Source organism: Mauremys reevesii, unplaced genomic scaffold (assembly GCF_016161935.1).
Source record: "Mauremys reevesii isolate NIE-2019 unplaced genomic scaffold, ASM1616193v1 Contig25, whole genome shotgun sequence".
Classification (NCBI taxonomy): domain Eukaryota; kingdom Metazoa; phylum Chordata; order Testudines; family Geoemydidae; genus Mauremys; species Mauremys reevesii.
The window spans coordinates 41,812-56,937 of NW_024100835.1; the positions used below are offsets into that span (position 1 = coordinate 41,812).

Consider the following 15,126-nt stretch of genomic DNA (forward strand, 5'->3'; position numbering starts at 1 on the left):
TGGCAGGAGAGAGATCACTTGATCATTGCCTGTTAGGTTCACTCCCTCTGGGGCACCTGGCATTGGCCACTGTCGGTAGACAGATACTGGGCTGGATGGACCTTTGGTCTCACCGGTATGGAAATTCTTATGTTCTTATGTTATGTTCTTATGTCCAGTTTTGGGCCCCACCCTACAAGAAGGATGTGGATAAATTGGAAAGAGTCCAGCGGAAGGCAACAAAAATGATTAGGGGGCTGGAGCACATGACTTATGAGGAGAGGCTGAGGGAACTGGGATTGTTTAGTCTGCAGAAGAGAAGATTGAGGGGGGATTTGATAGCTGCTTTCAACTACCTGAAAGGGGGTTCCAAAGAGGATGGATCTAGACTGTTCTCAGTGGTAGAAGATGACAGAACAAGGAGTAATGGTCTCAAGTGGCAGAGGGGGAGGTTTAGGTTGGACATTAGGAAAAACTTTTCACTAGTAGAGTGGTGAAGAACTGGAATGGGTTCCCTAGGGAGGTGGTGGACTCTCCTTCCTTAGAGGTTTTTAAGGTCAGGCTTGACAAAGCCCTGGCTGGTATGATTTAGTTGGGTTTGGTCCTGCTTTGAGCAGGGGGTTGGACTAGATGAACTCCTGAGGTCCCTTCCAGCCCTGAGATTCTATGATTCTATGATTCTAAGTGGATGGGGGGTTCGGTGCTTACCTGGGGCATCCCCTCCGGCACCGGCTCCTAGGCAGGGCAGGCCCGGAGGGTCTCCACGCGCTGCTGTCCCCAGGGACAGCCCCCACAGATTCCAGTTGGCCGCAGGGGCATTCGGGGAAGGGACAGCGCACGGCGGCACAGCCTCACCACAATGGGCTGCAAGGACGTTCCAGCAGCCACGTGGAACAAGCGTGCAGGAAGCTGTTCAGTCCCACTGCGCTGCCGGGTGCCAGTGGGCACCCTTGGGCGGCTTTAAATCGCCTGGGTGTGGCAGGCAGAGCCAGGGGACATGCGGGGGGGAATGTGCAGAGCGGGGCAGGCAGGAGCCAGGCCCATGGGCCAGGAATATTCCTGGTGCCCGGGCACCACGGGCCCATAGAACTTGCCACCCATGGGACCAATTGAACATTCTCGGGCATGAGAGCAAAGACCCATTGAATGGCCTTATACTCTCACACGTCCTTTAGACAGATTTTCCTGACCGAGTAACTTCCCCAGTGCCTGGTGACTCTTTACAATCACCTTGCTTGCTCTGATAATTGCCTGAGCTTTTTGTAGTGTCCAGTTGGCAGCTAGAGCAGTTTGCTCACAACTTCCCAGTTTGCTTTCTGCACCTGTTAACACTCTGCTATAATAAGCAAGGGGTCTCTCCCCAGCCCCAGTATCCTGTGTAAGCACACTAACAATACAGAAATTCTTCACACTAGGGTACAATACAAAGGGGAATTTGTTGTTAGGAGCGGCCGTGGTAGGTGCCTCCATTAACCCTTTTTTTCAGCTCTCCCATGCATTAGTTTCCTCCTCTGTCCAGGTCCACTGTGGTCTTTAAGTACTTCGTACAGGGGACCTGTTCTCTCTGCGTACCCAGCCATAAATCCTTTGCAGAAGATAGTGAGTCCTAAAAAAGATTGCAAAGTTTTAGTATCTACCAGCATAGGGAGGTTGACAATACACTTCACCCTTTCCTTATCCACAGATTGGGGTCACCAATCATCATCACATTGGGATACGTGTGGCAGTGCCTTTGTTTAACCCAGGAACATTTAGCTCTAGGGTGTGGTGCTCTGCTCTGTTCAGTGTTGATAACAGTCGGCTGGGTGTGTGTGTTCCTGCCGCGGATCTGTGCACATCGCTGACACAGCAGACCCTGAGAGCACCCCAAATGACCACAGACTCTGATAAGGTCTGAAGGCATCGGCCAGGTTTATTGTCTATTGAAGCACAGTAATAGTTTCCTGTAGACTCTACAGGACATACTAGGAATATGTGCCACCTGGCAATGGACACAGCTCAGTCAGTGGCGGGACACTCCACTGCCCCCTAGGCCAGACAAAGATGTCCACTCAGGGATGCGTTCTTATACACTGGTACAAACAAGTTACACCTCTCCTGACGTATCGAGGTGCAACCCCTCTGTGTGTTGGGGTGCTGCCTCTCTCCTGGTACATGTTGGTTCGAACAAGTCTATCCATCATATTATTCTTTTGATTCTGTGTTTTAGGATGGCTCGGCCTGTTCCTCCTTATCTCTGTGGAATGTGTTTGTACTGGACTGTTCTGGTGCCATCCTGGTCCATGTTTATCCTATTAGTGCTTGATCCCCGTTAGCTATGTGTATACATCCAATTAGCAGCCGCCTTCTTGCCAGCTCCTGTGAGCAGGTCCTGCCTCTGGCTCACAGCTTCACGTTGCTTTATGTGAGCAAAGTCTTGACCATTCCTTTGGTTCAGGCCTCAGGCCTCATACCAGGCCCCTGATACCAAGGGTTTCTGTTCCAGGGCCTCATCTTACTACAGCCCTAAAACTCAGGACAACTTTCTTACACCCATGGGTGCCTGATCTATATGGCTGCGGCTTTTAAAATTTTTTGTTTGTCCTCTTTTTAGATTAAAAAAAAATACATTAAAAAAGAAGAAGGGGGGAAGGAGGAGTAGGAAGGTGGAGGTGGTAGAATCTCCTTCCTTAGAAGGTCAGGCTTGACAAAGCCCTGGCTGGGATGAATTAGTTGGGAATTGGTCCTGCTTTGAGCAGGGAGTTGGACTAGATACCTCCTGAAGTCCCTTCCAACCCTGATATTCTATGATTCTAAGGTGTGTTTTGGGGCAGGGCAGACTCCTTATCTCTGGTAAAAAAACCAGCAAACTTTATTTACATTAACTAATGTTTTCTTGTGTTTTTATATACATCCAAACTTTTGAACGCAATCTTGTTTATTTTTTTGTTAATTTTGTTTCTTTATTAGAACACATCTGTAAACTCCCCTCAATTGCCAGTTTCCATATTTGTAACCAGTTGCTGTATTGGTACTTTAAAAACACTATTTTTAAAAGGACAGGCTAGTATCTTAAGCCATTTTAGTTCACTAAACTTCTAAAAAATATCACTAAGAGGGACCTTGTTTTGTGACAGCTCAGTCAATACTGTTTTTCATGTTAAACTTTGAAAAAAACAAACATCATGCTTCAAATAGGCCTCACTGCATGTTATGTTACATCTCAGTCAATGCTGCATTTTCATGTTAAATTTTAAAATAACCTCCATATAATGAAACACTGCATGCTTAGCAAGTGTTAAAACTATGGGGGGAAAGTCAAGGGTTGGGGAGTTCTTCAGACAGGCTATCTCTGAACTTCATGCGGTCTCAAAATGACGGTTTTGTCTTTTACGATCAGTAAATGGAATAAAACACTTGTTATAACTTTCACAAAGTGTCTTTCACTGCCATCTCACCGGTTCTTACAACTGTAACAGTGTTTAAAAGGCGAGGAAAGACGTCTGTGTAAAAAACCAAGCAAACCGAAGGGTGACCCTAGAGCATTGCTAAGGCAGACTATCGTGCGTGGATCACTGGCTGCCCTTACTAGTCTGATCTGCTTTAAAATGCAGAGAACGCCACAGCTCCAGCCTGGGATGTATTATTTTAATAAAATCTATGAACCCAACCAAACACCGGAGCTTGTACCTGTGTCTCAGCACACGGGTTGCAAACATTTAAAAACAGACATTCTGATAAGGCAACAGAAAAATTCATACTTAAATATCAGCGTCCTATGAAAATGAAAGCTTAATATAACTTTCACATGGATTTGCTAAAAAATCGGGAGGAAAATAAACTTCTCCCTGATGCACTGGATTACAGGGCAAGGGGAATATAAACTGGCTGATACTAAGGACCTGTGGTTTTATACCTGGGGTGTTTCTGCAGGCTTTATTTTATTGAAACACATCTGTAAAAATGTTAACTAAAGGGCTCTCTTTTCTTATAGGCTTGTCTTTTGAAGTCTTTATTCCTTTACAAAACTTTATTTAACTTTCACTTGTTTTTGTTAAAAAGTGGGGGAAGAAGCAGCCTTCTTCTCTCTGATTGGCTGACTAACAGATGCTGTTTTTGCAAACAGTGGCTTTGCTGAAGAAGCACACTGCTTCTAATTGCCTTACTAAAAAAATGACCAACGTTAGTCTAAAACATCTAATACCTCTACCTCCACGAGAGCAGTGGCTGGGAGCCCAGGCCCTTTAAATCACCACCAGAGCCCTGGGGCAATGATGGAGAACCCATGGCCCTTTAAATCACTGCCAGAGCTCTGAGGTAGCGCTGGTGGCAGCGGCTGGGAGCCCAGACCCATTAAATCAAAGCTGGAGCCCCAAGGTAGAGGCAGCTGCAGTAGCTGCTGGGAGCCCCGGGCACTTTTAAATGTCTGGGTCCCAGGGAAGCTGCCACCTGCCGGTATGGTCGGCTGTGTACTGGCTCTTACCGGTATGCAGTACCAGACTGTACCAGCTTACTTTTGTTGTGTATTTGGTTGTCATGGTTTTTGTTGCTATGGCAACTGAGTTAGATTATTATGGGTTAGCTCAACCGGTTTCGACCGGCTGAGGGAGCTCTCTGTGTCTGTAAATAAAATGGAGGTTTTGGTTAGCTGTCTGCTCTCTGGCCTCAAGTGATTGCTTCCTACACCGGCTGCCCCAAGGATTTAACACTGGCGACGAGGGTGGGATCCTGGTGCTGCTCCAGTAACAGAAGGAAGTAGAAGTCAAGGTAAAGACCAAACAAAGAAAAAAAGCTGCTTGTTTGCACTGACTGTGAAAGTGAAACTAAAAATCATGGCTACTCTGACCAGGCCCCTGGAGCCTTTTGATGAGAATACAGAGCAGTGGCATGTGTATACTGAGCGTTTTGAGCTTTTTGGTATTGCAAATGACATTACAGAAGCGAAGAAGGTGCCAATATTCTTAACTGTTGTAGGGGCTAAAACCTATTCTCTGCTACGCAGCTTACTACACCCTGTTAAGCCTGAGACTAAATCTTACAGTGACATTGTGGAAATCCTGGGGTCTCATTTCTCCCCAAAACCACTGGTAATTGCTGAAAGATATAGGCTCCACAAAAGAGACCAAAAGGAAGGTGAAACAGTTGTACAATTTGTAGCCATTTTAAAAAAGCTAGCAGAACACTGTGAAGTTAAAGAGATGTTAAATGATGCCCTGCGTGACAGGTTAGTGTGTGGCCTCTGCAGTGAAGCTATACGGAAGCGCCTACTGACAGAGGCTCAGCTTACCTTACAGAAGGCTGTTGATATTGCTGTCTCCATGGAACTGGCTACAAGGGAGGCATAATACATCGGTGCATCCCCTAGGGTGCAAAAAGTGTCACAAGAACTGACCCACAAAACGGTGCAGAGTCAAGAATGTTACCGCTGTGGTAAGCTGGGTCACCAGGCATCAGAATGCTGGTGTAAGGACCTGGTGTGTCGACACTGTGGCAAAAAGGGACACATTGAGTATGCCTGTAAACAAAAGAAAAAGAGGCCTGTGGTCTGGCCGACAAAAAGAGGAACCTTGCATACCCTAGAGCAGACCCAGGATGATCAAGGTGACACCTCCTCACAAGAGGAAGTGCCACTGCATGTTTTGTCTTTGGCAGCGGGCTCACATGAATACTGGGTAACCCCTTTATTGGAGGGCAAACCTATACGCATGGAACTAGACACCGGTGCAGCTGTCTCGCTGGTTCCTGAGACTGTGTATAAGGAAAAGCTACAGCATCTTCCGCTTAAGGCAACAAAAACTGTTCTGAAGACGTATACAGGTGAAGCTGTGCCCATGTTGGGCACTATTGATGTTAAGGTGGAGCTCAATGGACAGGCAGCTAAATTGCCACTGTTTGTGGTGAGAGGTGACTACCCAGCCTTAATGGGTAGGTCTTGGCTTGGGAAGATTCAACTGAACTGGGCAGAAGTGCACCGGATGACTAAAGAAGAAACCAGTCTAACCCCTATTCTAAGGAAACATGCTGCTGGTTTTGGAGATGATTTGGGAAGTATGAAGGGAATCACTGTGACATTGAACATTAAACCTGACAGTCCACCAAAATATCTGAAAGCCCGAACTGTGCCATATGCCATCAGGCCAAAAGTTGAAGCAGACCTGGAGCGCCTGGTCACCAATGGAGTCCTAATACCAGTTACCCATAGCTCATGGGCCACTCCTATCGTTCCAATCGTGAAGAAAGATGGCTCTCTCCGGATTTGCGGTGATTTTAAAGTCACTGTCAACCTAGTGTTGTGTGCAGAGCAATACCCGCTTCCCCGCATCGATGACCTCTTCGCAGGCCTGGCTGGGGGACAAAAGTTCAGTAAGATTGATCTGAGTCAAGCATATTTACAGATGCACGTCGATGAAAAGTCCCAAGAGCTGTTGACTATTGTGACTCATAAGGGGCTTTATCGATACTGTCGCCTACCCTTCGGAATAACATCTGCTCCCGCCCTGTTCCAGAGGGCTATGGACCAGATCTTGTGTAGCTTGTCAGGAGTTCAGTGCTATCTGGATGATATCCTGGTCACTGGAAGAAATGAAGAGGATCACTTAAAGAATTTAGAGGCTACCCTACAAAGACTGGAAGAGTATGGCCTACGAGTTCGCAAAGACAAGTGTGAATTCTTCAAGCCCTCTGTTGAATATTTGGGACACACCATTGATTCTGCAGGTCTTCATAAGGCCCCTGCAAAAGTTAAAGCTATTGTGGAGGCTCCGCCACCTCGAAATGTAAGCCAGCTGCGCTCATTTCTAGGACTCCTGAACTATTATGGAAAGTTCATCTCACAGTTAGCCACACTGCTAAAACCACTTCATGAGCTCCTTGGGCAGAACAAGGCCTGGAAGTGGACTGAAGCCTGTGATGTTGCGTTTAACAAAGCTAAGGATGCACTGCTAAATTCTGAAGTTCTAACGCACTTTGATCCATCCTTACCACTGCAATTGGCCTGCGATGCCTCCCCTTATGGAGTGGGAGCAGTCGTGTCACATATTATGCCTTCAGGAGAAGAGAGACCTATTGCTTTTGCTTCACGCACTCTAAGCAAAGCAGAAACTAACTACGCCCAAATCGAACGTGAGGCATTAGGAATTGTTTTTGGAATTCGGAAGTTTCATCAGTACCTGTTTGGGCGAAAATTTACTCTTCTCACAGACCATCGACCTCTGACATCAATTTTTGGACCCTACACAGGCATTCCCCCATTAGCTGCTAGTCGTATGCAACGTTGGGCATTGTTACTTTCAGCACACACATATGAAATCAAATATCGGAAATCCACTCTGCACGGCAATGCAGATGGCCTCTCAAGGAAATCTTCTACTTTGAACAGGTAGAGAATACACCCATCACTGCTACTCAGATAAAGAAGGCAACTCGCGTTGACCCAGTATTGTCCCACGTTATGGACCTGGTGATGCATGGAAAATCTCGACAAACCTCTCCGGTCTCATCCGACCTTGTTCCCTACATGTCCAAGCGGACGGAGTTATCGGTCCAATCTGGTTGTTTGTTGTGGGGGAGACGTGTCATTATTCCACCACCACTGAGATCACAGATGTTAGAACAGTTACATTCCGGTCACTGTGGAATAGTGCGCATGAAGGAAATTGCACGAAACTATTTTTGGTGGCCTGGACTGGACAGCGCTATTGAAGAGAAGGCAAAAGCTTGTATGTCATGTCAGGGTGTGAGGAATGCACCCCAGTGGGCACCCCTACACCCATGGGACTGGCCTGAAAACCCGTGGCAACGTATTCACGTTGACTTTACTGGCCCCCTTGAAGGAAGCATGTTCTTGGTGGCAATAGATGCCCATTCTAAATGGCCAGAAGTCTCTATAATGCAGTCCACTTCGGCAGAGAGTACTATCCAAAAACTACGAGGACTCTTTAGTCGTTTTGGTCTGCCAGAACAACTTGTGAGCGACAACGGACCGCAGTTCGTTTCTCAGGAGTTTCAAAATTTTATGAAGGCAAATGGGATACACCACATCACGTCAGCACCATATCATCCGTCCACCAACGGATTAGCTGAAAGATTTGTGCAGACAATGAAAAACGCTTTGAAATCAGCAAGGGGACAACACTCCATTCAAAAGCGTCTGGATACCTTTACTTTCCTACAGAAACACACCTCATGCTACGACCCACGCATCTCGGCCTTTCTAATGATGGGACGACAGCTGCGCACTTGCTTTGATCTGCTGAAACCTTCTGAACCCCGACAAATTGTGCAACATCAGCAGCAATATCAAGTCATCAGACGGGCACCCAGAGCAAAAGACCGAACCTTTAGCCCAGGACAGCCAGTTTTGGCTTGGAATTATACTTCCAGAGCTAAATGGGTTCCGGCCACAGTCATCACTCAAACAGGACCTGTTTCCTACACAGTCCGGACTTCAGAGAATCTTACCTGGCGGCGACATGTAGATCAGCTGTTGCCAGGTCATGCCAGTCCTCAGGACCCATCTGCAGGTGAGGGGTCTGACTTCACCTCTTCTGGTGAGGGACCGAATCACGAGTCACCTGTTTCTGACTGTTCTCCTCCATTACTGCCGGCGGCTGAGATACCCCTTTGCCCAGCACGAGCTGATACCACCTCCTCACCTGTTCGTGCTGCGGACCCTGAGCCCCTAGTGCTTTCGGGTGCAATAACACCAGAAGTTCGCCGTAATCCACCTAGAGACAGAAGGCCTCCTCATCGGCTGGATCTTTAGCTAGGGCGAACCCACGGTTATGGGGCAAAATAATCCCCAGGGTTTAGCCGGGAATGGAGGCAGTCTACCCTCCTTCTCTAGTCTAGTGTGTGTTTTATTTAGGGGATGTTCTTATTAGGGGGGGAGGAATATGTTGTGTATTTGGTTGTCATGGTTTTTGTTGCTATGGCAACTGAGTTAGATTATTATGGGTTAGCTCAACCGGTTTCGACCGGCTGAGGGAGCTCTCTGTGTCTGTAAATAAAATGGAGGTTTTGGTTAGCTGCCTGCTCTCTGGCTTCAAGTGATTGCTTCCTACGCCGGCTGCCCCAAGGATTTAACAACTTTCACCTCTGGTCTTAGGTGTATAAGAACGTGTTTAGTACTTAGATTTTATTGAATACTTGTGAGTTGCTGCCTGAATTAGTCTCCCTTGTAACATCTGTATCCCATATTGTAAGGTACTATATGAGCGGTTGTATTGTGAACCTCTGTGACCATGTAAACCACCACACAGGAGAGGGTTATTAACTGGTGTGACGTGCTGGCCTCCGGCAGATGGTCTTACATACTGCCCGACAGGAAAGGTCCATCGACACCAGACGGACTGTTGTGGGATGTGAAAGAGGATAAGATACATTGGTTGTTCTGCCCTTCCCCCGGGAAGGTGAGTCATGCAAGTGGATTCTTACCGTCAGCTGGGTTCGCAGCTGAGAGCATATGGTAAGAGGGGGATAAAACCCCTTAACAAGAAGGAAGTGGATCTCTATGCTGCTCAAACTCTGTGGGGCGAGGTTTCTAGGCATAAGCTTAGCCTGAGTTAGCCCTAAAGGTGTTTACCTGCTTTAACCTTGCAAATATCTCTCCTGTTTCCTTTTCCTATTTAATACATCTCTATTTAGTTTATTACAGGATTGGCTACAACCACAGTCTTTGGTGTGAGATCTAAAGTGCTCCTCATGGTCCTGGGGTAAGCGATTCATTCTGGGCGTACCCTGAATATTGCTGTGATTCTTTGGGACCATCTATCATGGAGGCAGCTCACCTGGGTGGCGATACACATCGGAGCACCCAAGGGACTGGCTGTGACTCCATGTTGAGGTTGTTATGGTGCCTGAGGAGTTTGCACTTCATAACTGGTTGGTGAAATCTACATATAGAACTCAAAGTCCATTTGGGGTTTGTGCCCGGCTCTCTAATAGCCTGTCCTGAGACGGGTGCCAGGGTCCTGGGCAAGCGCAGGAAGCTTTGCAGAACCACCACCTAGAACGACCCCAGGCCTGGCCCAAACAGCAACAAGATTTAACAGATCACATTCCTTTAAAATTGATTAAATTATTGGTTGGTTATTGCATGTTGATTTATTTACTTAATTTGATTATGTATTTAATTCATTATCACAATGTATAACTGACTAGCAGAGTCCCGAAATCAGGGATCCGTTGCGCCTGACACACCAAGTGAGCATGACAGGTGGCGGAACGGACGGGGAATGGAAGGATCAGGGCAGTGAAGACAGGATTAATGGCTATAGAGGTAACTATTGCACCACTCGATCCTTTCTGACGGTGCTATGTCACCTGAAAGAGTAGCAGTAAATAGAGAGAGAGAATAAACCCCACTCTTGTGACTGCAGCACAGAGCACTTGAGAAAGCCACGAGCTGTTTGCAAACACTCCATACATAGAATGGGAAGTGAGATTTATCAGATAAATTGTCTGGTGTGAAATATACTTTTGCCAAGAGTCACAACATCTTTGCTCCTGTTACTGACACAAACGTGGTGTTTGCTGCTGGGCCCCATGAAGCCGGGGGAGAGTTTGCCGGATTCTCTACTGACTATAGGTGGTCAACGTCTTTTGATCAACACTTTTTTTTCCCAGTGAAAACAGGCTTTTCTGTCAACACAGATTTCCGCAGGGATAGATTGATTTTTTGACCAAATCAATTTGGGTTTTTGTTGAAAAAAATCTGGAAACAAAACCAAACCAAAAATATTCAGTTGCCATCAACTAAAAATAAACCCTGATTTGAGGACTTCAATAGCTCAGACACTGGTTTTGATACAGGAGTGGGTGGGTGAGTTTCTGTGGCCTCACAAGAGGCAACAAACACATGGATAAAACTAATACCACAAAGTCACAGGGAGACAGTTATGAGCAATGGCATAAACACCAGCAGCAGGACACCAACTGCCCAACCACTGTAAAGTTCTGGAACACGTACGAGAGAGAACGAAGATGAAACCCCAGTGAGCACCATCCCGTTTGTACAGTCAGCTGCTTTTACTGCATAGCCCGACTGCAGGCTCTCTCAGGAGCTGAGATACCGTCAAGATTTTAAGGAGCACACGGAGGAATACCCTGTGTCCGGGAAGGGTTATGGAGGTGCCCAGTGGAAATGGAAAATGTAGCTAGATAGATTCAGATGAGAAATACAGCACCAAGGTTTAAACAAGGGCAACTGCCCATTAGAACATCTTACCTAGAGAGGTGGTGGATTCTCCAGCACTTGGAGCCTTAAATCCAGAGTGGATGGCTCCTGCTAACAGATCTGCTGTAGCTGAACCAGATGTCCTGGGCTGGCTGGAGGATTCGTGTGGGGAAGATCTCTGGCCTGCGCTGTGCAGGAAGTCAGACTGGACCATCAGAACAGTCCTTTCTGCCCTTAAAAATCTATGAAACCTGGGCAGAAAACAACAGGCCCAGGTTCTTTTGTGGAAAATGAAATTAGTCCATTTGGGGAATAATAATCCAAGCCACAGTCCATGGGCTACAGGAACCCACTAGGCAGTGAATCCAAAGAGCCCAGGAAGGTAGCAAGTTCGACACGAGTTAGCAATGTGCCAGGGTGCCAAGAAAAAAAAAAGGCCAGTGGAAATTTGGGCTGCAAACACAAAGGGGTCCCATTGTAGAGCAGAGTGACACACACAACAACCCTACTCCCTGCAGTGCTGGTTCCATTGTGATGTGGACACCTGTCCCTTAGAAATGGGACCGAAAGCAACTCAATACACGTAGGACACCACAGAGCTCTCAGATGGGAACAATGTTTGGCCACTGTTGACATGGGACAGATCAGTGCCCTAGCAGGGAAATGTCCCGTTTTGATAAGATTATTAATATTAAAGTGAATATGGGCCCATGGTATTTGCCTAGCAGGCAGCATGGCTTCTCTCTCTTGTATTTAATTCAAAGGCTACACGCAAGCCCAGCCTTAAAGTCTGTGGCCTGAGGCTTTTCACCCTCCCAATTACAGAGTTTGCTGTCCATTTCCATTTCTGGGCATATTCAAATGTGTTAACCAGCCTTTGTGAAACGGCTGCTTAAAGGAAACCATTTATCAAGCGTTCAGCTCACAGGGAAGGACAGAGAATGGCGGAGAAAAATATTTATATGAATGTGAATATGGAAAACCACCTTTCCAGCCTCCGGGTAAGGACAACACATGCTAAATCCATTATGCCAACTTGCCTTGCTTTCTTGGATTCCCAATTATTGGCACTGGCTGGCCTGGGAGAATAGATCCACAGCTCAGCCCGGCTCTTGGAAAACTTAAGCCCAGGAGGGAGCAGCAGCACGTGCAGTGGACAGGAGGGGTTTGGTCTGGTCTTGATCTTTCGTTCCTCCCGGGAGGAGTGTGCAAGCTGCGCTCCCATCTCACACTGAGACCCGAACCCCACCAGCTTATCCAAACAAACCAGACGTGTGCGGGAACTTTTCAAGAGCTAGGTCAGTTTAGGGGGAGATGTTGGGTCAGTTCTCAGTTCATCGGAAGTGATTCTGTTCAATATCTTCATCAGTGATTTAGATAATGGCATAGAGAGGACACTTATGAAGTTTGCGGATGATACCAAGCTGGGAGGGGTTGCAAGTGCTTTGGAGGATAGGATTAAAATTCAAAATGATCTGGACAAACTGGAGAAATGGTCTGAAGTAAATAGGATGAAATTCAATAGGGACAATTGCAAAGTCCTCCAAATGGGAAATGACTGCCTAGGAAGGAGTCCTGCAGAAAGGGATCTGGGGTCATAGTGGATCACAAGCTAAATATGAGTCAACAGTGTATCATTTTGGGATGTATTAGCAGGGATGTTGTAAGTAAGACACAAGTAGTAATTCTTCCACTCTACTCCACTCCGATATGGCCTCAACTGGAGTATTGTGTCCAGTTCTGGGGGCCACATTTCAGGAAAGATGTGGAATAATTGGAGAAAGTCCAGAGAAGAGCAACAAAAATGATGAAAGGTCTAGAAAACATGAGCTATGGGGAAGATTGAAAAAACCGGGTTTGTTTAGTCTGGAGAAGAGAAAACTAAGAGGGGACATGATAATAGTTTTCAAGTACATAAAAGGTTGTAACAAGGAGGAGGGAGAAAAAATATTCTTCTTAACCTCTGAGGACAGGACAAGAAGCAATGGGCTTAAATTGCAGCAAGGGAAGTTTAGGTTGGACATTAGGAAAAACTTCCTACCTGTCAGGGTGGTTAAGCACTGGATTAAATTGCTTGGGGAGGTTGTTGAATCTCCCTCATTGGGGATTTTTAAGAGCAGATTGGACAAACCCCTGTCAGGGAGGGTCTAGATAATCCTCAGTCCTGCCATGAGTGCAGGGGACTGGAATAGGTGACCTCTTGAGGTCCCTTCCAGTGCTACAGTTCTATGATTCTGCCTCCCAGATTCACAGGAATTGCTTTACCAGGCAGGTCCATGGTCCTTCCAGCCCAGTGAGCTGCCCCTGATGGTGGCGAGTTCCAGACGCTTCAGAGAAAAGTGAAAGAAACCTCATATTGGGGCCGTAATGGGAAAAAGCTGCCCTGAGGGGATATTTCTGCCTAAGCCCACACAGGTAATGGTTGGGTGATGCCCCCGGAGGGTTTTTAATCCCTTATATTTAACTGTAGCTATCCATCCAACTGCAAACCTTCTTCCAATTGTACGGAGCTCCTGGCCTCAATAACAGCTACGTAAGCACAATGTGGTTTTGGCTTTCTATCGACTGGGATGTCTCCTCACTGGTGAGGGTGAGCCTGGCAGTGCAGAGCTTAGATGGGCTTCAGCTCCCAGGGAAATATTCCTCTTTTTCCCCACAAGCGAAACCTCCTGTAACGCCAGCTGTGCCATCTCGCAAGACCTCAGACATCCTCTGTGCCCGGCCCGTTGTTCTGAGCGTGGTTCTGGGCACCTCCCTCATTGCAGTGACCGTCATGTGTAAGTTCCACCTAAGTGCAATGTTCAATTCCAGGTTCTTGTTTCTAAACACAAGCAAAATGGATGTAACGTTTCTATTAATTGAAGTGGGAGGGGTTGGGGATCCAGGCTCTCCGCAGCATCCATTCAGGTGGTGGTTTCCCACCAGGTCAGACAATAACATCCACCTTGCTGAGCCGGGGAGATTTGCAGGTTCTTGGAGTGTTTCTATAGATACTTAGGGCCAGATTATGTCTGGTCCTAACATGGGCTTGCAGCCGGGGAGGGGAAATCATGCAAGGGCCAGTGTTCAGGGAGCACACGGCTGCTCTCTTGAAGTGTGTCTGTGGCTGCAGTTACCCCACAGGGGATGGAGAGGGATAGAGAAATCGTGAGCCGCTGGCTCTGCCACACCTCTCTGCACGGCCCATGGACCTGGCTGGCCATGCCAAGGACGCGGGCTGTACCCCCCAAAGGAACAGTGTCATGTGCACTCGCAGGGTGGGGGTTCCAGGGAATATTCTGGGGTTCCCCCTGCCCAATGCGGATGTGAGGCTAAATGTCAGTGAGGCTCCTGAGGGGGAATTTTCCCGATTCTGGTGTTCGTGTTGCACAGATGATAAAAATCTCTCATAGATTAGAGAGCAAATCATTCCCCACACGCCGAGAGTCTGTTCTCTTTCTCTGCTAATGAAGTGCTCTGATCCCATGAACATGTGATTCCTAGATTTCCAGGGACAGAAAAGGCTACAAGACGTAGAAGAAGCGGTTCATAAAATCAGAGGCTCTCTGCAGCCCAACACCACCTTGGACACCTCAAAGGAGCTGGACAGTAAGTGGGGGAGCAAGGTGTGTGCTTTCTGCCTTCTCTAGCACGGGGACTTCTCCAGTCCCCATCACCGCGGTCTCTGAGCCCCTGGCACTCTCTGATGTATTTATCCTCACAACACCCTTGGGAGACAGAGCCCATTGTACAGATGGGAACTGAGGCACCGAGAGGCTAAGGGTGTGTCTACACTGCAGCTGGGGCCGAGCCTAACAGCCCAGGTAGTCAGATGTGTGAGCAGCATGGACACTGCAGGATCGGCGCCGAGCAGGCCGCAGGACTTCCTGGATAGAAATGAGCAAAGCCAGCTTAGTGCGAGTCCATCAGCTCTCAGCAGGACTTGGAGCGTGGCCAGTTTGTATTTGAATCACACTCTTCATACAGGAACTTTAAACTCACGCAGGTTACTG

General features: G+C 47.3%; 1 long non-coding RNA gene across 1 annotated transcript; it reads right to left on the minus strand.

The window, feature by feature from the left end:
- Positions 1-1,396: 1,396 nt before the first annotated feature.
- LOC120393606 lies at positions 1,397-4,479 on the minus strand. The gene is made up of 2 exons (XR_005592090.1): positions 4,442-4,479; positions 1,397-1,585 (listed from the first exon to the last, which is right to left on the minus strand). It is a non-coding gene; the product is annotated as an uncharacterized LOC120393606 (long non-coding RNA).
- Between the last annotated feature and the right edge of the window lie 10,647 nt (positions 4,480-15,126).